This window comes from Macaca mulatta, chromosome 6 (genome assembly GCF_049350105.2).
Source record: "Macaca mulatta isolate MMU2019108-1 chromosome 6, T2T-MMU8v2.0, whole genome shotgun sequence".
Taxonomy (NCBI): Eukaryota; Metazoa; Chordata; class Mammalia; order Primates; family Cercopithecidae; genus Macaca; species Macaca mulatta.
The window spans coordinates 184,718,970-184,743,647 of NC_133411.1; the positions used below are offsets into that span (position 1 = coordinate 184,718,970).

General features: G+C 49.2%; 1 protein-coding gene across 2 annotated transcripts in view; it reads left to right on the forward strand.

Moving 5' to 3' along the window:
• CPLX2 (complexin 2) overlaps positions 1-24,678 on the forward strand; it is an 87,512-nt gene that overhangs the window by 783 nt on the left and 62,051 nt on the right. Inside the window, 1 exon segment of one of the 2 annotated variants that reach the window (NM_001348410.1) lies at positions 11,839-11,918. The exons of the other annotated variant lie outside the window; for it this stretch is intronic. The gene's annotated coding sequence lies outside the window, so the exon portion shown is untranslated. 2 annotated transcript variants of the gene reach the window in all.

Consider the following 24,678-nt stretch of genomic DNA (forward strand, 5'->3'; position numbering starts at 1 on the left):
GCCGCGCGTCTCCGGCTTGGGTCTGCCGTCCGCCGAGGCCTGGCCGTGCAATGGCGGGGCCCAGCTAAGAGTGGGCAAAAGGGTGGAGGGGACACAGGCACAGAAGGGTCCCGGCTCCGCTGGGCGGGCTGGGCCTAGGCTGAGGTCTCGGCGGGGAGGAAGAAGTGCGCCGCCCCTTCTTCCCTCCAGACCCCCACCCCCATCCCAGCTCAGAACCGCGGACTTCCAAGAGCCCAGCACAGAAGCCCGCGGCTGGCAGCTGCAATCACTGACTCCGGCTGTCCCCGGAACATCCCTAGAAAGTGTGAGGCTGAGTTTCCGTAGGGGGAGGGGGGCTGAGAAGCCGCGGGGAAGCCTCACGAACGGGACAGCTCCAGGCTCCCTCTCTCCCTCACGCCCCGGGGTTCGCCCCCACCTCCAGAGAAATCCCAGACCGCAGACAAGGCAGTGGGGAGGGGGCGACCCAGATCGCAGGTCGAGAACTCGGCTTAGGCCTGGGAGGTTGCAATTAGCAAGAAAAAAAGGTTGAGGGCGTCTGTGAAGCCGGGAGGTTCCCAAACAGGGAAGCCAGTTCCGCGGCAGGAAAGCATACGAGGAAGAGAAACCTTTTCTCTGAGAGCTGAGGCTGGGAGGGCCCTCGGATCACGTGACACTCTAGATCACTCATTGTCTCCGCGGAAGACAAGGCCTAGGGGGCAGGGGTGCTTCGCCCAAGGTCACTCAGCAATTTAGTAGCAAAGCCGGGCCTAAAACCCGGGCTCTCTAACTCCTGGTCCTGTTGCATAACATTCACGGAGAAGTCTTAAAATCCCAGATGCAAGAATAGCAGAGTGGTTTACTTACTAGCATGTGACCTTGGGCAAGTGACCTTCTGAGACTATCTTCAGCTATTAAAGAGGAATGAGAAGATTAATAGTACCCACTTGGATGATAATTTAATGAGCGAGCCATGTAATGAGCTTAGTGGCACATAGTAAATGCTCAAAAAACGGTAGATCCTATGACTGCTATTATCCTTTCTGTAAACTTGTACTGGGGACTTATTATATACCAGGCACTGGCTGTGCACTGGGGAGGTAGAGAAGTAGCTTGAGGAGGTCACAGGCCAGAAAAGAAAACAAACAGTTGCAATATGTTATGATAAGTATCAAGGCAACTGGGCTGGTGGGATCTCAGAAGCAGGAGTCAGGAACTGTAAGGAAAGACGAGGAGAAGGACCCCAGGCAGAGAGAGCTGTGTGTCAAGGCCAAGAGATGTGAAGTCCCAGCCACCAAGGAAATGTCACTGTGCCAGAGGGTCCTCGGGATATGGACTGAAAGATGAGAGTGGAGAGAAGGGCTGGAGCCAGTCTCCAAAGAGCCTTTTATGATGGAATACTTCAAACATATTTAGAAAAATAGAAAGAATAGTATAATAAACCCCCACATACCCATCATTCAGCTTCAACAGTTGGCCAATTTTGTTTCATTTATACCCACACCCACTCTCATCACACACACCCACATCCACTCTCATCACATGCGCACACACTCACACTGACTTATTTGGAAGCAAACCCAAGACATCACATCATTTCATGCAGAGAGATTTTAACATCCGTACAACTTCTGCCATTCAGATACTGGACCACCCTGGAAGTCACTAACTCAAATGGTGACCTTCCCTCCTCAATCCATTCTGAACATTTCTGTTCTTTGCAGGATGTCTTGAGAAGCCACACTATAGTGATGAGCCACATGCATTAAAAGAAACTGTTTCAGAAATAAACAAGGGATACATCAACCCTCAACAGGTTTGACCATGCCAGAATTGTTCATGTCCACTACCTACACTGGGCATTAGACCAATAAGTAAAGACAAATCAAACCCCATAGAGAAAAAGCAAGAGCTTCCTTTTCAAAGTAATTTGAATCATGAGCTCCTAAGGCTAGAAAGCGTAACATTATGGAAATCATTGATTTGGAAATCATCCGGCTCAACAGCCACATTTTACAAATGAGGAAAAGAGGGGTAAAAAATGGGGAGAAACTGGCCCAAAGTTCCATAGTGCAGAGACCAGAACCCAGATCTATGAACTCATAAATTTAGGATGCCATTTTCTTCTCTAGCTCAAAGAGGCTGGAAGAGGAAAAAGGAAGGGGGGCAAAAAATAGCCTTCTTGGTTCTCAAGAAGATGGCTATGTATGACAGTTGGTCTTGATCTTTGAGATCCCTTTGCAAGTTTCCCTTCTCTCTCTCTCTCTCTCTATATATATATATGTGTGTGTGTGTGTGTGTGTGTGTGTGTGTGTGTATATACATATATATATATATAGTGTAATCACAGCTTACTGCATCCTCAAACTCCTGGGCTTAAGGGGTCCTCCCTCCTCAGCCTCCCAAGTAGCTTGGACTACAGGCGTGCACCACCATGCCCAGCTATTTTTTTAAAGTTTCTTTCTTTCTTTCTTTCTTTCTTTCTTTCTTTCTTTCTTTCTTTCTTTCTTTCTTTCTTTCTTTTTGTAGAAATTGAATCTCACTATGTTGCCCACGCTGGTCTCAAACTCCTGGGCTCAAGTGATCCTCTTGCCTCACCTCCCCAAATGCTGCTGGGATTGAAGGCATGAACCACTCCACCCAGCCCCTTCCATATATTTTCTAAGTAACTTGATCTTGGTGGCACCTTCTTTCTGGCTGCTGTGCTAACCTCTCAGCTGGTCCCTAGGTTCTCATTAGCAAAAGGCTGAACAGTCAGAAGCCCAGATCTCATTTCTGTGGATTTTTGCCTGCCCTGCTTGCCTTAACCAGATGCATATGAGGCCTTCCTTTTCCCATTTGCCCTGAATTTGGCTGCACACCCTGCTCAGTTACAGACCTCAGCTCCTTGGAGGTGCTAAATGAGTAGTGTTTGGCTCAGGCCCTGGTAGGACTCAGAGCTCTTGTGCCTTTTGGGAACATAAAGTCTCCCCATTACTGATATTACTGATGAAATGTGATGGCCATAATGGGTATGTGTGTTCTGACTGGGCTCTGGGGCTTTTACTCTGCAAGTCAGATATTTCACTTTGCAGGGAAGCCCCTGCTACCAGATGGGGAGGGCAGTGTCTCACAAGTTTCCCCAAGTCTTAGGTAGACAATTGAGAGCACATGCAAGGAGCTCTTAGCATCCTTGGTGAAGGGAAGTCAGCAGAGAACAGCCATTAAAAGCCAATAAAAGTCCCCTTGAACCCAGCAGGTGGAGGGTGCAGTGAGCTGAGATCGTGCCACTACACTCCAGCCTGGGCAACAGAGTGAGACTCCATCTCCAGAAAAAAAAAAAAAAAGTGCCTTGCTCTGGGAGTGTGATTGCAGTCCAGACATAGAAAAGCGATCAACATAGGGCATCCCAGCTTGTGAAATTATCCCAGCTATCAGCTTGGGATGAGACTGACTTCGATGCATTATATTACCTGGGCCTAGTTGAACTGCAATATGTAAGATCCCAAAGGGACTTGGTGAGCATCTCCTCTTCCTTCAAGACGCTTACTCATTGAATGGCTATTCTGTGTCAGGCACTATTCCAAGTGATGGTGATACAGCAGAACAAGGCACTGCTAATCTCTGTTCTCATGGGGCTCACAGATTCACAGTAGGCACAGTCATTGATAACAATTGAAAAGCAAATGTGAAAATAGACAGACAGACAGATAGAGAAGGCCTGTGTGAACCAGTGACATGGAATTGAGGCCTGAATAACAAGAGTCAGTCATGTGACGACGTGGGGCAGCACACTCCAGGCAAAGGAAATCGCTCTGGCAGAGGCCCTAATGTGAGCCTGGACTGTGTGGGGACAGATGGGAGGTGGAGTGAGTGAGGGGAGAGCAGCAGCCGCCAGGGGCAGGGATAGGACAGAAAGGAGATCGTGCAGGCCCTTCTAGGCCATGGTCAGGATTGAAGCTGTTATTCTAAATGTAATAGATAGTAGCCAGATGGCTTTAAGCAGAGGAGTGTTAAAAAAAAAAAAAAAACTGGATGTTTTAAAAAAAATGCCTCTGTTGCTGTGTGAAGAGTGGATGATACGGGGGTGCTGGGCTGAGCACTGAGGCAGGAAGGGTGAGACACAGCCTCTCCCACCCGGAGGTGGTCAACATTCAACTGAGGAGACAATAGGCAAGCAAGAACAACAGTATCCCATGCTAAAGGCTGCCATTGTGGGAACAGAGACAAGAAGATTTAAGTCAGCCTGGGAAGCATCAGGGAAGGCTTCACGGAGGTGCACAATGGATGTGGGATTGTATCTGGGAAAGGAGAGTGGTAAGGCTGCTGCACAGGTGCACCAAGCGGCAGTGTGTGGTGGCCGTGGAGGGCATGGCCCAGGAGCCAGGCTGCCTGCTTTCAAACCCCAGCCCTGCCATTGAGAAGCTGCATGGGCTTAGGCAAGTTGTTTACCCCTGTGTGACTCGATGTCCTCATTCTTAAAATGGAGATGATGAGAGTCCAAAGACTTATTTCAAGGGATTTCTGTGAGAGTTAAACAAGTTAAAATATGTGCAGCACTCAGACATTCCTGGCACTCAGAAAGTGCCGTATGAGTACGAGTATTCTAAATAAAAACGGAGCAAAATGGAGATGGGCGAGCCAGGAGCACATGCCAAGAAGTGTCCACTAGAGCCCGGCTTGGGGCCTTGAATCCCAGGCCACAGATGCCCACCTTGTTCTGTAAGCAATGGGGAGCTATTGAAGACTTTTAAGCATGGGGGTTCAGAATAGAGAGGAAGATAAAATTCAAAGGCCCAGAGAGGGAAGGGAACTAACCCACAGTCACACAGCCAGTTACCGGCAGCAGTCTCTGTCCTCCAGCTCCTCCACTGAGTTAATATCTGTAGGAGGACAAAGGCAGCATATATTTTGTCCCATCATTGCATCCTCAGAGTCTAGAATAATGCCTAGGGTATTCTCAGAAAATATTTGGGGACTACATTGCTGAATTGGTAGCCAAGTGGGCCAGCAAACATCAGAAACCTTGAATCGTCTAGGAGCTCAGTGCTTTCAGGACAATGGAGAAACCACTTCTCAAGAAAATAAACCAACCTTCCAGAGGTGTTGACGTGGGGTCTCAAGCCCTTCCAAATCCTAGGTTCTCCTGTGATCAAAGACACCACTGCCCACACTTTCCCTGCCACCCCCTCAATCTGCAACAAGCATTGCTGCATAGGGTTCAAAAGTTAATCTTGGTAAAGTGCCTGGCAGATGAAAACTGTTCCCCAGACATTCAGCGTGGTAAGTGCCAATGCGGAGAAAATGTATCTCCACATTTGCAGAGGCAGGCCCTTGTGTTCCACAAAAACCAGCCATTAGAATTCCTGTCTCTGACTCGTTGGAAGCTGCGACAGCCAGGCGGGCAAGTAGGGTCTTGCAGTTCAAGCAGCAAATGGCAAAAGGCTCCGAGGAACTCAGCCCTGGCTCTCACATCAGGAACACCTCTGCAGAGCAGGGCATGGGGCCAGGTGTTTCTCCAACAGGAGAGAGCCTCAGCCCTGACTGTTCTAGCTGGAAGATCTTAAGCAAATCCCACCACGTCTCTGAGCTTCAAGTTCATCATCTGTAAAATGGGGATAATACCACCAGGGCTCGCTGGGTCGTTTTGCACAATGACAGGCACATAGCAGATGCTCAACAAATGTGCTTGCTTTCTTTTTCTCTTTCTTTCTTTCTTTCTTTCTTTCTTTCTTTCTTTCTTTCTTTCTTTCTTTCTTTCTTTTTTTTTTGAGACAGAGTCTCGCTCTGTCACCCAGGCTGGAATGCAGTGTCATGATCTTGGCTCACTGCAATGTCCACCTCCCAGGTTCAAGCAATTCTCCTTCCTCAGTTTCCCAAGTAGCTGGGATTACAAGCACCTGACATCACACCAGACTAATTTTTGTATTTTTAGTAGAGACAGGGTTTCACCATGTTGGCCAGGTTGGTCTTGAACTCCTGACCTCGGGTGATCTGTTTGCTGGGACCCAAAGTGCTGGAATTACAGGCATGAGCCACCCACTGTGCCCGGCCCAAATGTGCTTTCAATTATGAAAATAACACTGTGGGTTAAGGTTATCATCCCACTTCCCAAATGTGAAAACTGAAGCCCAAGGAATAGCTCATTGATTCGTCAATACCCACTGGGCAGTTGTATGAGCCAATAACTGTTTTAGAAGCTGGAGAGACAGTGAAGAGGAAGACAAGGGCCATGCCTCTGTGGAGCTCACTTTCTAGTGGGGAGAAAAAAACCAGGCAAGTAAACAAAATCATTTCACCAAGTCATATAAATACTAGAAAGAAAGTAAAAGACAGTGTGCCAAGGAGGATGAGGCTGTTTAAATTAGGGAAGGCTTCAAGGAAGAGGCATTGGGGCTGGCATCTGAATGAGAAGAACCTGCCTATGGGACAAGCGTAGAGGCAGAAGGAACAGAACATGCAGAGGTCCTAGGACAAAAACAACCCTGACAAGATTGCAGGGCAGGAACCAAGTGAGCAAGGAGGAGGTCACAGATGGTGAGAGCAGAAAGGCTGTGAGGCTGGGGTTAGGCAGGGCCTTGAAGGCTGGGGGAGTCTCCTTGTGAGACAGAGGGGTAGCGTGATCTAAAGTGTGGTGAAGTCACTTCCTTCAGTCACTCAGCCAGTAAGGGGTGGATGGGGTGAAGCCCATGTCAGAGTGATTCCCTGGGCCCTCCTTCAGGCCACAGTCCCTGCTGCCATCTCTAGAGCAGGTCAGCCAAGGGGCAGCGCAAGTGATGCATCTGCAGGACTCACCTGCTGGGAAATAAATCCATTGGCGCGGGCGGCCGTGTGGGCACTGCAGTGCCTTGCGGGCAGCATCCTAATGCCGGTTGGATGCAGGGGGAGGGAGACAACATAAGGCCACCAGGACTGGGGTGAGGCCAGTAAGGCACCTGCCTCTGGTGCACAATTTAAGGGGATGCTGAAAACTTGATTAAGATAAATAACTTTGTATGCAATATTTTAAAAAAATTAGTGCAAAAAAACCATGATAAATAAAATATCAAAATTTTAAATAAAGACAGGATACAAAAGAGGAGGGATTAGGGTGAGGAAGGTGAAATGAGTTGTACATAAGTAGGTTCTAATCTTGGCCCTAAGACATTTGCTCAACGGCAGGGACACTGCCTGGGCCAAGCCCTGTTCCCACTAGGAGCCAGTATCAGGAGCCAGTCTGCTCATGGAGAACTGAAAATAAGAAACTGTTCCCGGTAGGGGCCCCAGAGAACACTGCCTGCCTTGGCTGTGGAGACAGAAGCCCGGAGAAAGGATCACACATCAAGGAGGTGATACTGGGCCTGTACCCTAAGGTGCTGTGTAGGATCAGACCCAGCCCTTGTATGCTTTGGGAGCCTAGTAAGGTGCATTGCCTCTCAAGCCTCGATTTCCCCGTCTTTGAACCCAGAACTAATAAAACTTAGTCACCAGGATTCAGTAGGATACTGGTTAAAGTCCTCTAGTGCCTGGCTACTCAATGTGTGGTCCACAGACCGGCAGCATCAACATCAGCTGGGAGTTTATTAGAAATGCACGATCTCAGCTGCATCTCAGAGGCACTGAATCAGAACCTGCATTTTAACAAGCTCTCCCGGTGATTGACACACACGTTTAAATCTGAAAGCCTGGTCGATTCTTGGCACATAAAAGATGCTCATTAAATGTTAGTGCTACTCCCCTGACTAGCCAACCCTGTTAGATTCTGACTTCAGACAAGAGGAAAAACCTAAGATGTAAGAAGAGATCCTGAGGTGGACACCTCATGCATTTCAAACCAGCACGTTTTGAAGCCAGGGAGCCAGGCCAAGCTCTTCCTATACTTAACCGTATGAGCCCTCCATTTTGTTCATATGTAAAATGGGGATAATAATTATAGGTAGCTCCCATGGTTGTTGTAATATTAGGAAAACACTCAGCACAATGCTTGGCACATAGTAAGTGTTCAGTAAACTCTTGCTGCTGTGGCCGCTGCTGGTTGTGGGCCAATGAATTTCAATAGAGCACGGACCATGTGATGAAATGAAATCAATAACATTCATCTTAATTATTCTTCGCCATTTGTAAAGCACTTCGATTGACACCATTTCAGCCAACTCTAATAACCCTTTTGAGTAAACATGAGATATATCCATTTTTCAGAGAAAAAAAATATCTAGACTCAGGGATGAGATGACTTGTCCACTAGGATTTAAATCCCTGGAGTCTGACACTAAAATCTGTGTCAGCAACAGAGAATCCAAGCAATAAGCATGGAAAATATCAAAAATGGGATGAGACAGCATTAGACTGCAGCGATCCCTTTTTATTTTACAGAAGGGAAAACTGACACCTGTGGAGGGGAAGAAACATGTCCAAGATCTTTCACACAGAGCATCAGCTCTGGGGTCAGAACCCAGCTCCCAAGGCTTTCCGTGTCCAGACCACCTCCCTCACCTGGTTGGCCAGCCTCCACCTGATGAGCCCGGCAGGCTGCAAGTGGCAAGTCCCCTGGGCAGGTCTAGTGGTCAGGGGGCATCCCAGCCCCACCTTTCCTTCCAGCGCAGTCAGAGGAGGAGCTCATGTTGCCAAGGGGAGGGCTGCAAGGTTGCTAGGACACGGTCTGCAAGCAGTCAGGTGGTAGGGGTAGCCTTTGCTGGAACTGGCACTAGGAGCTGCCACAGCGATTTTCTCGTGGCTGGGAGAGGACCTCCAACTCCACAGGGTGGGTCAGCTGACGAGAGGGTTGACTGCCACAGACGCCCATGTCACTACTACACACACACCCAAGCCAGCAGGCTGAGTCCCATTCTCCCTCAGCTCCACACCTCATCAAGCCCTCAGTCCTGCTACCTACTCCTCTTATCTTTTCCACCCCAAGCCACTGCCTTAGCACAGCTCCCTGTCCACAACCTGTTAAGAGCACCCCAGATTCCCCACCTTCATGCTCCCATTCTCATCCTTGAGCCCCTGAGGTGCCCGGACGGATCGAGAGCGCAGAGCTGAGCCCTGCAATGGCTCCTCATCACCCTCAAGGTGAAGCCTAAGCTCCTCTAAGGCCCCTTCTAAACTGGCTCTGACAACCTGCCAGTCTCTTTTTTGGCCGTGAGGCTCCAGCCAAGCCACCTTCCTCCCAGTTCCCTGAGTAGACCATGCATCCTCCGTGTCTTTGCAGATGCTGTTCCTTCTGCCTGGAAAGCCCTTCCTGCCCCACTGTCCACTGGCCTCTGCAAATCCTTAGCTCCAGACTCACCTTTTCAGAGAAGCCCTCCCAGCTTCTCTAAAGTGCTGAAGAGAGAGGAACCTCAGGGAAAACTGTGTTAGAGGGGGTGGCACATTGTAGCTTAACTGTCTGCTTTCCTGCTCGTGTCTCCATTCGGCTGTGAACTTTTTTGTGTTTTTTGTCTTTTGTTTGTTTTTGTTTTTGAGACGGAGTTTTGCTTTTGTTGCCCAGGCTGGAGTGCAATGGTGCCATCTTGGCTCACCACAACCTCTGCCTCCCAGGTTCAAGTGATTCTCCTATCTCAGCCTCCCGAGTAGCTGGGATTACAGGCATGTGTCACCATGCCTGGCTAATTTTTTTTTAGTAGCGATGGGGTTTCTCCATGTTGGTCAGGTTGGTCTCGAACTCCCCACCTCAGGCGATCCATCACCTTGGCCTCCCAAAATGCTGGGATTACAGGCATGAGCCACTGCGACCAGCCTCAGCTATGAAGTTTTTATGTCTCACTCCTAGAGTAAGACAGGAGACCTTGGCAGAGTCATTCACCCACTCAGTTACTCACGGGTTTCCACCGTGCAAGATCAAGGCCTCTCTGGGCCTCCGTGCCATCCTCTGTGTTGGTAGGAGTTATGACACTGGCATTGCCAGGCTAATGGGAGCGTTAAGGATTGTGGCTGTGAGGGCTTGGCACACATAAATACACTGAAGGTGGTGGCATTGCTGTTTTGTTTACACCAACACCACCGGTGCCCCGCACAGAGGTACAGAGCACTCACCAGCAAGTGTGTGCTCAGCGGGCCCCTCTCCTGCCCAGGAGAATGACCAGTGTGTGAAAAGGCTCTGTAAGGAGTGACGCTCCATTCTAAGTCGTAATAATTCTAGTAGTTAACACTCTTGATTCTCCCTGCCTCCTAGACCCAAGTCATCCCAAAATGTGCTCTGCCCACTCTTCATTCATGGAACAAAAGTTTACTAAGCACGTGCTATGTGCCAGATGACACGCTAGCTGTTTGGGACTGAGCAGTAGGTAGACGTTAAACACAGAATTGTATCACCTCTCCTTCCTTCCTTCCCTTCTTAAAGGCCAGCCTCCTGTCCCTGCACACAGGTGGCCCCACCTAAGGACGGGGAAGATGCCATTTGCACCCAGGTGCTCATTCCCTGGGCAGGCAGCAGGCTGCAGCCCACAGGCGCCCACCCCTTCTCCCTCTCCAGCAAGCTGGAAACAGGAACATCTGCCCTGTTTTTAATCCAGTTGCTAGTTTTAAACTCAAATATTGTCAGCTCCCTGAGAGCAGGGATCATGCCTGCCCTTTTCACTGCTGTTGTCACCAGCATTTAGAACACGGCCTGGCAGAGTCATTCACCCACTTAGTTACTCACTCTTTCATTCATTCACTCAACAGATACTTATCAAGTTCTGCTAAATGCCAGGCTCTGGGGAGACAGCCGGACTCGGCCCCAAGGAGCTCCTATTCTAGCAATGGAGGAGGGGAGGGAAGTGGGGGTCTGAGGGTTGTGTTAGGAGGTAACCGTGCCTGGAGTTGGCTGATTCCTGTGGAAAGCCCTGATTCACTCTATACTGTCTCCGTGATCTGGGCCAACCCTTCATGCCTCTCAACCTTAGTCCTCACCTCTGCAAATGAGACAATAGTATCTGCTTCGGAGCCACTGAGAGCAGTGCTATGGTTACTAAAAGAAGAGGAAATGGAGAGTTGGGGGAGGAGGCGACAGGTTGTCCTGGGTGGAGGACGTTGCAGCCACTTCAGTTACTGGGGCCTTGGTTCCCCTCCAAGGGGGGCCCAGGCTGCAGCAGAGAGCAAGAGCTGGAGAGAGAAGAGTCCCAGCTCCAGGCCTACCCCCATGTGATCTTAAGCAGACCATCTCCCCCTCTCCACATCAGTATTCTCATCTATCAAATGAGGATGGAACATCGACCTCACTCATCCTAAATATGTGATACCAAATCTAGCAAGCTTGTCACGATGCTCAGTCAACAATTATTGACTGGCACCTACAATCTGCCTGACCCCATGCAGAGCTCTGGAAACAAAGTCATGTAACAGCTAATCTTTGCCTTTTACGGAATGCATGATGCCCCCTAGAATCAAGCAGAGGAAGGTAATTAAAATTTGAGGAGCTATAGTGTAAAAAAAAACATCTTCACAGACATGATCTTATTTAACAACAGTAATAATAACAAGCACTTATATAGCACTGAGTATATGAGGCCAGTACTATTAGGCATCCCATTTTACAGATAAGGACATTGAGGCTCAGAAGGACATCCCCAAAGCTGGAATTCAAAACCAGATATGATTGATGATAAATCCTGTCCCTTTATACCAATCAGAAATCACATTTAAGTAAGAAAATACAGTCGATGGTACGATCCAAGTGCTACCTGCACCAGTGAACAAGATGGGTAACTACTGTCAGATTGGGTGAGATGGGCCAGGAGTTGGATCTGATGCCATGAGGGCCCCATCCCACCCAGCCCTTTGCTGGAATCAAGAGCAACAGTGGTGGCCTCCAGAGAGGTGAGGGCATGCCTTCACTGGGGTCTGGGGCTCCATGCCCATTCAGCAAGCCAATTCCTCCAGAAGCTCTCTCCTCAGCCCTCAACCTCCTCTCTCCTCCTCCAGGAAGGTGTGGTCCCTGCCATGCTATCTGCTCTGCTCAGTGACTGAAGGCGCCTGCATCCCAGCTCTGCCAGGAAGCAAAGGTAAGGGCACTGCTCAGCACCAAAGCCCTGGATAGTGTGTTCAGGGCATCCCCTCACCCTTGGAGCCCTGATGAAGGGGGCATGTCTTCCCTCTGCGATTGCCAAGAACAGTCCTAAGATGGAATGAGATGGATCAATTGGGCACTGTGATGGAATGGTGTTTATCTTGCATTTGCAGAGACATTTACAACAGAGAAGCACTTTCTTGTGCATTGCCTTATTCAGTGCTCCCCAAAAAATCTGAGGTGGATATTATTATCCCCAGTTACAGAAGAGAAAACTGAAGCTCAGAGAGGGAAAGGACTTGCCCAAAGACACACAGCTGGTAGGTAGCTAAGGCTGAATTCCCAGTTTTTTCATGTCTGTATCCCAATGGCCTGTGCACATTGTAGGTTCTTGGTACATGTTTGATGAATGAATGAATGAACTGATGAACTGCCCAAGATGAATGGAAAGGCAGCTGGGCTGGTATTTGGCTCTGTTGTCGCTGTCAGATCCTGTGCTCTTTCTGCTGAGCCGTGGCTTCCTGCACTGATGAGCTCAACATCCCCCCTGCCACCCCCTCCCCAGCCCAGGATCCCAACCATCTTATGGGTGGAGGAGTCAACCTCAGCTCCTCTTCCAGGTGGCTGGCCAAGCTCGGATCACACCCGGCGTCCCTCATCCACATCGCCTCTTCCCCACCACCCACAACCAGTAATCCAGTGTGCATAGTTGTAAACTTGTTTCTTTAAATAAACAGTCTTGAGTTTCATACCAAATAGTCTCTTAAGAGGAGGAACGTCTCCAGGCCACCTCGTATTTAGCATACAGTGAGCCACATATTTGCACAGAGAGAGTGTATGTGGATATAGAGATCTCGATCGCTATAGATATCGTTGCTCATCCAGATGGGAGCTATTTATGATGCTGAGTCATTCGCAGAGAATGCCACTGAGGAATTCCAGGCTGGGCTCTGAGCCGCAGCATCACAGACCTCATGGCTCTCTGCCTCGTCTTTACTGTTCACAAATGAGAGGTGGGAGGGGGGCCTCCCCTCACAGGGCAGGGACAGAAGGGGACATTTTGGCCACAGGAAATGAAGACTTCCTCATAACCAGTTCCTAGTGTAAGTTATTCTCCTCCATCCAGAGCACTGCAGCCTTAGGGATCATCTTGTCCAATTTCTTCATTGTATAGGAAAGAAAACTGAGACCCAGAGCGAGGAGGGACTGGCCCAGTGTCACACAGAGAGTCGGGGACAGAGCTGGTGCTAAAGCCCAGACCTTCTGACTGCTGTCTGGGGTTTCCACACTCCCAGCAACCTTCTTCAAGTTTTGTCTCCAATGTCTTGGCATTTCCTCTTGCTGAGGAGCTTCTCATCTTCCAAAATCTGGAGATGTCATTGAGCACTTGCACCTTTGGGCTCTTCCAGGACAAGAGCTGACTCCGGCTTGTTTGGGTACTCCAGCCCCATGCTTAGTGCAAGACCTGCACACACTGGGTGCTCAATGCGTGTGTACTGAGTGTTATGTAAGACCAAACTCAGTACCAATTCCTGGGAAACCCATTTGGAAAAGCACCCATCTATCTCCACCCTCTCTTTCTTGTCTCTAAGCCAGTTCCTTATCCATGCAAAAATAGACTCCCTCCCACTCACCACCCACCTCTGCCCAATTCTATAATGAATCAATTTTATTAATAGGCTTTGGGATGGAAACTTGACAAAGGCTTTTTGTGAAAGTCTCGCTTTATCTCCCTATATAGTTCTCTTCTGAAAGAATTCTAATAAACTGGTCAGGTGGGATTTGGTCTTACATAAAATATTCATTAATCCACTCTTTCCCTCCATATAGAATGTGTTGGTTTAAGCATTCAGTGATCTCTTTCTGTGTTATAGATTCTATTCAATTGTTCTAAGAGGCAGTGGGATGAGATGGAAAGAGCACAGGCTTTGGAATGAGGGCCAAGTTGAAGTCTAGCTGGCCCCTTACTGGTTTTTCATTCACATTGATTACGCTGAGGATTAAATGAGATAATATATGTAAGGTGGATGGCACATAGTAAGTGTTCGATGCAGGTTTGTGAATAAATGAATGAATGATTATGAATGATTGACTCAGGACCCATATAAACCAGATCTTAAAGGTGGAGGAGCCAGCTGACTCTGCAATCTGAGTTAACAAAGTCATACTACCCAGGAAGGGTGGTTTGAAAAGTCTTGAGAAGCAAACTTCAGGATTAGGATGTTGGTTGGCCTGTCTCCAGGCCAGAAAGGAGGATCTTTATCCAGCCCCTTGTGCAAAGGGTTCCCTCAGCTCAAGAAAAAGTTTGAGTCTGGAATCTGGGTTTAAAACAGAAAGCTCTTTGAGAATCAAGATTGTGTCATTTTATTGCTGGATTCTGCCTTTCTCTCAACTAGAGCCTGGCTCAGGGTGGTGTGGAATAGGCAGAGAGGTCCACAGCACATATTCATATAGTGAAGATGAGGTGCATTGACGTGAGTTGACCTGAGTAGACTTGGCTTGAATTGACTTGAGTTATTCTGAGTTTACTGGCGGACTCAACTCTTGGGCCCACCAAGAGAGAAGCTTCCCGGAACTTGGACTTAGCTAAGACCTGGCTGGTCTCATAGCACAGAGGAGACTTCACAGGTGATGTTCTGGGGACATTATAGAGTGTTCCAAAGATGGAGGCCTTTCAGAGAGGACCAGGGCCATAGTCAGCACTGAGGGGCTGGATAGCAGTCTTGGCTTGGTCAGGGGGCACCACAAGGCTAAATGTCCCTTAGGAATCTTTAAAATCTATTGGAACTCTGCCAGGACCTTTTCATATGTTTAAGGCAATAGATACCTTTCTTACTGGCATAGAAGGATCTTTTTGGGGTACCCACTTCAGTGGGAGGATGGCTTCCAGGTTGGAAGGTCAATTAGGCTCAGCAATGAGGAGAGAAGACAGGGTGAGGCTGGGAGCCAGGCAGAGTTTCATACTACAGATGCTGGGAGCATTGTAAGTGGGTCCTCCCACGGAAGCGAGGGTTTGGGGATCTGAGTGAGATGTGATTCGAACTCTAGACTTATGTCGGGCAGTGTTTGCTGAAGGGAAGATAACCCAGAAATTACATTGGGAAATCAGGCAAGACCTCTAGCCTCACCATGCAGAGGGCAGCCAGCACAGCTCGGGCCCCTTGGCCAGCCCCATCCCAGGCCTTGCCCACCACAGAATGCAGCCAGCACCTGAGGGAGATAGGAATGAGAACACCAGTGAGCTTCAGGTGAGCAGGGGCTGCTCACATGCTTACCGCACTTGACCAGTGTCTGTCTCTCACACGGGTCTGGAAACCCACCAAAGGAAATACATTCCATTCCTATCATACCCCTTTGTACCCCCTAAAAATCTGGGTACACATTATAGACACCAGTGTTTGATGAGTGAATAATCAGGTCAGAGTAAGGTTTAGAAAGCCAGTGGAAGATTTCAAGATGGCAAAATGGAAAATTTCAAGATTTCAAGGTGGCCAAGGTCCAAGGTACAGATGCCTAACCAGAAAAAATAACATAGACCCAGAAGCTGCCCCTCAGGAGTTTGGCTCATGGGAAAAAAAAATGCACTAAATGGAGCCAAGGGACAGGGTTGTGCAATGTGGGCTTGAAATAATATTCCTCAGCATCCTGGGCTTCTAAGAAGGGTTCTCAGGGCCCATTACAGGATGGGTTTAGGGAACGGAAGGCCTCAAAGAAGCAGCCATGGATCCTCCAAACCCATTTCAATCACAAAAGCTTCACTTTTATCTGTTTTATATGTTGGATTTCCTCCTATACTTTTACTTTTAAAGGATTCTTTTGATTTTAAAAAGTGCATTTTGGAAAGTACTGTCATTGAAAGAGCCTATGCCTTTGGAGGTAGACTGGGCCCAGATCTCAGCCCCATCCCTTTCCACCAGTGGAACTTGGGGCAAGTGTCCCTTTGAGCCTCCACATTCTCAGCCATGAGCCACCCTCCCAGGGCTGTGTGAGCACAGCTAAGATGCTCTGGTACCTCCCAGAGGCTGGCACACACGTGATCGATTGATGCTGTACAAGATGACTTTAGGTGGTATCCAGATGAACATTTATTATTTTAATAGCTCGCAAGTGATGCGTGTTAGAAAAATATAACCAGCACACTAAACTGTGATTTATGGAAATAATATAGCATTTCCTTTGAAAATAAAATCGTGATCTTTTTAAAAAGGCAAATCAATTTAAAGAGAAATACTAAGTGATAAGGCAGAAATCATGAAGGTGGCACATAAATGACTGAAATTTGGGGGAAATTGAGAGAATCTATGTAAAACACCAATCACAGTGTCTGTCACTTAAGAAGGGCTCAAAAAGTTAGTTCTTATATCCTTGTCTTTATTTTAGCTCCCTGGGGTGGTTGAACCTAGAACCATGCTCCAAAAACAAAACAAAACAAAACCAGAGCTTCCTGGGGCAAAGTAGGTGCCCAGGCCCACTCGGCCTGGAACAGTGTGGGGTGGGCATGAGACAGGCAGCCATGGATCCAGCCCTGGTGGGCAGAAGTGGTCAAGTGTGACCAGGGAGCTGGCCACAGATGCACAGTGCAGTCCGAGGCTGCTGAGGTAGCATTTCCCACAAAGCGGGCACAGACCATCAGGGATCCATGAGACAATTTGAAGAGTTATTCAGGCACAAATTAAATAGCACTGGGAGAGAGTGACTGCCTTTTCGGTTGATTATATCAAGGGGAGAGTCTCAACTGAAGGTTAGCCTCTCCTTAACCATCTTGATTTCCTTTCCAAAGAAGAGGCTCAGACTTCAGCCGGCAACAGTAACTAGCTGGAAGTGGATAACGATGTTTTATTTGCCATGTATTTGTGTTTTACCATGGCCTTCTATTTACAGAACAGGATACTGCATTCCTGTTTATGAGAAGGATCTTATGTTCTCTTTTCAAATATATGTATTAAAGGTCAAAAAATGAATCTGTTACTCTTGCTAAGTATAGAGTGAGTAATAGTAAATGCAAGATGTACATGAGGAAAATAGAGAGAACGGGTGTATGACTGAGGCAAGAGTAACCTGGCAAAGGTGTTGCAAGGGGTTCCATGGCTCCAGAGCCCATGCTGGGCCCAGAGGCAGGGATGTCTCCAGGCCCCACCACAACCTCCGGGGCCGTTCTTGTCCTGGGGAGGGCAAAGGAGGCCCCATCTTAAGAAGGAGGGAGATTGCTGGGCAGTGGCCCAGATCCTCCTGCCTGAGCCGGGACAGCAGCCAGGCCAGCAGTCAGTGAGGTCAGGGCTACCACCAGAGGGTGGATCTGAGACAGACCCCAGGCCTCTGGTTTCTGGCAAGGTTGATTACATCCAGAATCAATGAGTTTCATTTAGAGGCTGTGATCCAGTGGTTGATCACAACCTGGATTATCCATGGCGGCAGGAAGGAGCTGAGGGACAGAAAGAGGCAGCCTGTGTCAGCCTGGTGTACAGGGAATCGGATGTGAACCTAAACAGTTCACAGCAGCCCTAGAGAGGGGCTGGGTGTAAGTTAGGGTACACTGATAGCAAGCAACAGAGACTAACTCTGTCATACTCAGACAGAAAAGGGGGTTATTGAGGTTATCAGATGGCACCCAGAGCCAAAGGGAAACCTGGCCACAGGGCTCAGGAAAGGACCAGAGCCAAAGCTGCACAAGGGGTCTGGAAGCAGGGCCTGAGGCCAGTTTTGTCCAGGTCCCCTCTGGGATGCATCAGCCACAGCCGTTTTTTTACCTCCTTGTATCACTCGGCTCATGAGTCACAGCCCCAGGAGGGAGACAGCTGGCCTGGCGTGGGGCCCGTGTCCTCCTCTTGGCCAGCCAAAAGCATGGAGCCTTGATGGGACTGCTTCCAAGACTGAACGTGAGGGAGGGGTGGTTCCCAAAAGGAAAATTAAAGGGCTGTCACCAAAGGGAGGAGGAGTGGATTCTGGGCAACTCAAACCAGCAAATGTCTACCAGGAGGATCCCAGGGAGTACCAGCCACTGTGGTCTCCTAGGCTTCACTCTCTGGGACTGTCCCTGAGGCTTCCTTTCTCCCACCCTGCATGGACCAACGTCACTATCCCAGTCTGGGACCAGTGGTCCACTGTGCCTGAGTACGGTGGTGAGCTGCTGCAGGGAGGGTCTTCCGATGGGCTGGGGACCCTAGGGGAAGGGTGCTGGGCAAGCCCAATCCTCGGCCCCAGGGCTGAGAAGGATCTGCTAGGCTGAGGATGTCTAATGAAAACTGACTCACTCAGGGGCTGCAAACCTCCCGTCAGCAGGCTCGGGGGGAGCACATGCATGAAGGAACTGTGACAGGGAACAGACATGCTTAGCTTGGGGGACAGTTGCTGTCCCCTCCAGGGAGTGGAGTTACCACTCGAACCATTACCACACAGGCACGTGGTCCCAGGGTTGATGGTTACACCTGTACGGATTTGTTTAAGAGAAGGCCCAAATCAAAAGTTTTATGCGAAACTCCTCATTTTTTAATTTATCAATTAACAGGAAAACAATTAAATATTGTGTTGACCAAATAATATGTACCACCAGTTTGTGACCATGGGGACTAACTTCTATTCATCCACCACAACTAAGATGAGACATCAATTCCTCCAGGAAGCCTTCTGTGACTTGCCCCTCCCTCTGCCTTGCCACCCATTCTTTGGACTCCCCACAGACCCTGTATTTCCTTTGTCACAGCACTGACCCTCTGTTACTTTGAGTCCATCTAAAGTTCGTTTGTTTTTGTCTGCTGCTTTTTGACTGTAAGCTCCTTGAGGAGACCCACTGTCTCTTGTTACATCTATGCCCAGCATCGTGCCTGACACACATGAAGGACTGTGGCATTGATGGAAGGGGGCTGTGGGGACTGCAGGTGTCAAGGTTATACTGTGGCAACAAGTTAATCCTGAAGCCCTGTTGTGACTTAAGACAACAAAGATTTGTTTCTCCTTTGCATGATGTCTTCTGTGGAGCCAGCAGCTCTCCAGGCAGTTTCCTTCCAATCGGTGACTCAGGGATCCAGGCTGCTTCCACCATTATGCAGCAGGGGAAGAGAGTGAGTGGAGAATTCACAGTCCCTCCTTTTTTGTTTTTTTTTTTTTTTTGAGATGGAGTCCCACTCTGTCACCAGGCTAGAGTGCAGTGGTGCAATCTCGGCTCGCTGCAACCTCCACCTTCAGGGTTCATGCGATTCTCCTGCCTCAGCTTCCCAAGTAGTTGGAATTAAAGGCCCATGCCATCACGCCCAAATTTTTGTATTTTTAGTTGAGAAGGGATTTCACCATGTTGGCTAGGATGGTCTTGATCTCCTGACCTTGTGATCTGCCCGCCTCAGCCTCCCAAAGTGCTAGGATTACAGGTGTGAACCACCACGCCAGCCGACAGTCACTCTTAATACCTCAGCCCGGAAGTGACACTGATTGTTTCTTTACACAGGCCGTTGGCCAGAACTAGTCACATGACCTATCTCACCATCAGGGGCTGGAAAGATGGGTAAGAGCGCACAAGAATTCACTGAGTTCATGTTCTTGCAACACAAGCCCTGACCTGCCGCTGGCAGTGCTGGGGAGCCAGGGGTCCAAGAGGAGGACTTGGGCTATGGGTGGCGCAGAGGCAGCCAGGGTCCAGTATTCAAACCGGGAACCAGAGGTGCCTCATGGCTGGTGCATGAAACCATCTCTTAATTTGCATGTTTAACTCAACACATCCTAAAAAGTGGGAAAAGAGTGGGGAGAAAATTTCATTAATCTGAGCTTTCCACGTTTCCTTATTTTTCCAATCAGTAAACACTAGCAAATGAAAATCAAGTTGTTGGAAAAATAGAAGTCAAATGTCAATGGGCAAACTGTTCAGAAAGAAATCGCCACCTGGTCCCTTCAACATCTCACGTGGTGTCCATGGTGACCCAAAACCGACTGCAGCTGTTGGAGGGCTCAGACACCAGTGCAGTCGGGGATATGGACCCTCACTGCTCTGACAGCCTTGGCCAGACCATGGCCAATGGCAAGTCAGTGGGCCCCACTCCAGGGGACTCCAACACACTTGCCATGCTTTCTCCAGGCTGTGTCACAACAGCAGATGGTTCTCTGGGATGGAATCACAGGATCTTAGATGGCTCTAGAAAGAGCAGAAGCTTAGAAGCCAGAAAGATCTGGATTCAAATTCCAGCTCTTTCCTAGTAAGTCAGATTCCTACTTAGCAAGACCCTTCACCTCTCTGAGTTTCAGTTTTATCATCTGTCAAATGGGTACAAGGATAACACCTACCTCCCTGAACAATTGTGCATAGCCTCTGACATCATGCGTCTAATGGACCTAATGCACAGTAGGACCTCAATTGATGTCATTGTTTTTCCTTTTCCTCCACTGGGGTCAGAGGGACTGAGTCCAACCTCCCCTGACTGCAGCCAGCCAGTTCCTATTTATATACCTCTGATGACAAGAAGCTCACTGCTCTTCCTACTGCTCCCCTCCTCCTGCAAGCCCCGAGCATCTTGCTCCATTTTTTAATTACTCCCATGATGTTTGTGAAGAGGGTCTGATGTCCCCATGGACTGGGTTTGAGGGGAAGGTGCCTGGCTCACTTCCCCACCTGGCTGACTAATCACAGCCTTGGCCTCAGGAGTTGTGCGGGGGAACTGAGTACAGTGAGGATGAAGGAGGTGAGGGGAGCAGTGTAGAGGAATGTGTATCCATTTCTGGTTCACAAAAGGAAACAGAGAAATCCATCACACATGGGAGACAGGATCAGGACTGGGGACATTGTCCCATAGAAGAGAAATCTCCAGAAGACTGCCACATGACAATGACGGAGGTTCAACCTCGGGTTAAGTGTGGGGAGCCACAGAGGGGAAAACAGGAGCCTCAAATAAGAGGAAGGCTTCCTTCATTCATTCTGCAAGCATTCTGTTTCTCCACACTGCCCGGCCCCAGGCTGAGCATAGAGGCAAGAAATGAATCCGTGGCAGGCCTTGATCTTGGGAGAGTGGGCAGGCACGTAGATGATAATATGGAAACCATTTGAGTATTGCTGAGATAAAGGAAAGTTCGATGGGGGCTGTGGGAGCTCAGAGTGGAGGTAGTTGGCCCACTAGGGAGGGGGAAGGATGAGGAGGCAAACAGAAAGTGGGGAGAAAAGGGATGCCAGCTAGAGGGGCACCATGGGCAAAGGCACAGAGGTGAAAATCAGCCTGCTGTGTGGAAAACTCACCCCTTTCTCTCGTGCTTGAGCAGGGGGTGGTGACAGGTGGGCTGATGCGCAGCAAAGGGCCTTGCAGACAGCCACAGAGCAGAAACCCCGCCCCAGGCTAGCAGGAAGCCATGGAAGGGTGAGTTGTTTTTCATTTTTGTTTTTTCAGGAAAAAAAAATTACTGAACTATAACCTACGTTCATAAAGTGCTCCTAACATATGTTTACAGTTCAATGAGTTTTCACAAAGTGAACACGCCCATGTAACCTTCCCCAGCTCAAGACACAGAAACTTGCCAGCATCACAGAAGCTCCCTTTGCTCTCCTTTCCAGTCCCCATCTCCCTGAAAAAGGAGCTGCTGTCCCAACTACTTTTTTTTTCCTTTTTTCTTTTTTTTTTTTTTTTTTGAGACAGAGTATCGCTGTGTCACCCAGCCTGGAGTGCAGTGATGCGATCTTGGCTCACTGCAACCTCCGTCTCCCTGGTTTAAGCGATTCTCCTGCCTCAGCCTCCCGAGTAGCTGGGACTACAGGCATGTGCCACCACGCCCAGCTAATTTTTGTATTTTTAGTAGAGATGGGGTTTCACTGTGTTGGTTGGTCAGGATGGTCTCGATCTCTTGACCTCATGATCCGCCCACCTCAGCCTCCCAAAGTGCTGGGATTACAGGTGTGAGCCACAGCGCCTGGCCCTGACTTCTAATTTCATAGATTCATTGGCTGTTTTTGAACTTCATATAAATAAAATCACGCAGTGTTGGACCCCACTCAGCAACATTGGAGATTCTCTTGAGTTGTTGCATGTGGTTGTCATTCATTCTCATTGCTCCAGTAAATCTCATCGTGGGACTAGACCAAAATGCAGTTCTAGTGTTGATAGCCACTTGGGTTGTTTTCAGCTTTAGGCTCTTGGGAGAAGCGCTGCCATGAAGATTTTTGTACGTGTCTTTGGAAAAACACATGTACACATTTCCAGGGGGTTTATGCCAAGGAGTGGAGTCGCTGCATCACAGGAGATGTGGGTTCAGCTCTAACAGATACTGTCAAATGTTTCTTCCAAAATGATAGTAGCAATTTACATTCCCTACTGTAGCTACTTGGTGGAAGTTCCAGGAATTCCAAAGCCCTCACCAACACTTGGCATTTTCCGTCTTTTCCATTTCAGCCATTCTGGTGGATGTGTAGTGGTTATCGTTGGAATTTTTATTTCCCCAATGATGAGTAGGTTAAGCACCTTTTCATAAGCTTCCTAGCCATTTGGACATTCTCTTTCCCAAAGTGTCTATTCAAGGCCCTGGACGGGGAGGGTCAAGGTCTGCCCTTCATTTTAGAAAGCTATCTCCAGCAGCCAAGTGGAGTGACTGGGACGTGGGTGTCCTGGAACCTCTGGCTGATACCAGGGGCATCTCTTAGGTACCAGGCTTCATTGGCTTCCTCTGCCTTCTTCACTCCTCACAGCCACCCTTTGACCTCACAGGTAAAAAGTGTTACGAGTATTTCACAGATGAGATGGCCAGGCTCAGAGAGGTGAAGGACCTGCCCAAGGTCTCACAGAGGGTGCTGAGAGGACAGCTGGGATGTCCTCAGCCTGAAGCAGGCAGCCCAGGGAGGAATAGAACAGAAGGGAACAAAAGGAAGGTGAAGAAGCAGCTACAAGGACATCTATCTCACTCCTTATTTTGCAGAAAAGGAAATTATCCATCTCTCTCCCCAATTCCCTCCTCCTCCCCCTCTCTCTGCATCACACCAAAAGTCCCTACGGAGGTGAGCAGCCATCTGGAGGTGAGTGTCCCCAGCCTGAGACTGTGTTGGAGGCCCAGAGATGTGAAGGGAGCCAATCTGGTTAGCTCTTGTCTCTGCCACCACCCACCATGTGGTCCTGGACTGGTCACGTCACCTCTCTGAGCCTTAGGCTCTTTACCTGTTTCAATAATCCCTTCCTCTGTGCCTTGTGGGAAGAAGTCACTGAGGCAAGCTGATGTTGTGCCCAGCAGGGTGCCTGGCATAATGCAGCCCTTAGTTTACTTGGCACACACTCATTCCTTCCCCCCGACACTTCTATGACTAGCGGGGCTCCCTGTTCTGTGCCGGCCCCCTCTCTCCGGGTAGCAGGGTCAGCCTCTTCACGTCTCATGCAGCCTCAACAGGCCACTGGCGGGTTCCTCACTGCCTGAGAGCAGGTGTGGCGGGCCCAGCATGGCATCCCCTCCCTGCAGGACCTCGTCTCCCCGCAGCTGCCCGCGCTCAGACTGACAGCCACACAATGAGTCCCAGAAGGGCCTTTCTCCTCTCAAGGGCTCTCATCTCAGAGCCCAGACGCCTTTATTTTAGGAGCTATGGTTAGTAAAGTGCTTCATCAACGCCACCTCCAAGCAGCACCCCCACCCCCTATCACACACAGCACATGTGAACGTCTTACCCGCCCTGTCCTTCCACTCCTTCATCCGCGCTGCATTTCATGAGCATCTCCAGGCACTGTACTAGGCACCAAGAGGCCCACCAGCTCCCTCCCTTCGTGGAGTTTCCTCTGCATTGAGAGAAACAGACAATAAACAAGTAGCAGGACATGGTAAACAGGATGACTTTGGATGATGCTCAGGGCTGTGGAGATGACGAAGAAAACTATAACAGAGAGTGACGGGCAGTCGGTCGCTCAGTCCCAGAGCAGAGTCAGGAACTCCCAGGTCCGCTCCCTGGGACAGTGTGTCCTTCTCTGGTTTGGGCTGTTCCTGGAGGGAAGAGTGACACTGCAGACCTCCTGGGGGTGGACTCAGGATTTGGCAAAAGATCCTGGCTGCTCCTGACCCCTGGCACTTCTTCCATCCACCAAATTCTCCCCTCCCACCCCATAGGATTTCTTCCTTCCAATCCTACTGGATCCTGAGCAAACTGAGTCCGTTCCTGATGGTTTCCCCATCCCCAGGGGCAAGGGCAACTGAACCCCAGACAGGGCCAGCAGAGATCCTCAGCTCTACGCAATCAGGACATTCTGTCTCCCTTGTCGGGCCTCCACCTTCTGTCTCTCCTTTACCCGCTTCCTGACTCAGTCTCTCTGTCTCTGCGTCTCATCTCGCTTTTCCCCTCTCCAGCTTCCTGCTACTCACCTTCTCCTAAATTTCTTTCTTTCTTTTGTTCTTTTTTTTTCTTGAGGTGGAGTCTCGCTCTTGTCACCCAGGCTGGAGTGCGGTGGCGCGATCTTGGCTCATTGCAACCTCGGCCTCCCGGGTTCAAGTGATTCTCCTGCCTTAGCCTCCCAAGTAGCTGGGATTACAGGTGCCTGCCATCATGCCCAGCTAATTTTTGTATTTTTAGTAGACACGGGGTTTCACCATGTTGGCCAGGCTGGTCAGGAATTCCTGACCTCCAGTGATCTGCCTGCCTTGGCCTTCCAAAGTACTGGGATTACAGGCGTGGGCCACTGCACCCGGCCCTAAATTTACTTCTTGTCTGGACACTCATTTCCTTCAAATAAATGTATGTATTTTTAAATGCACCGAGCCCCTACTGGGTGCAGGCATGAGGTGAGGAGCTTGGGTCTAATCAAAGATGAGTAAGACATGGACTT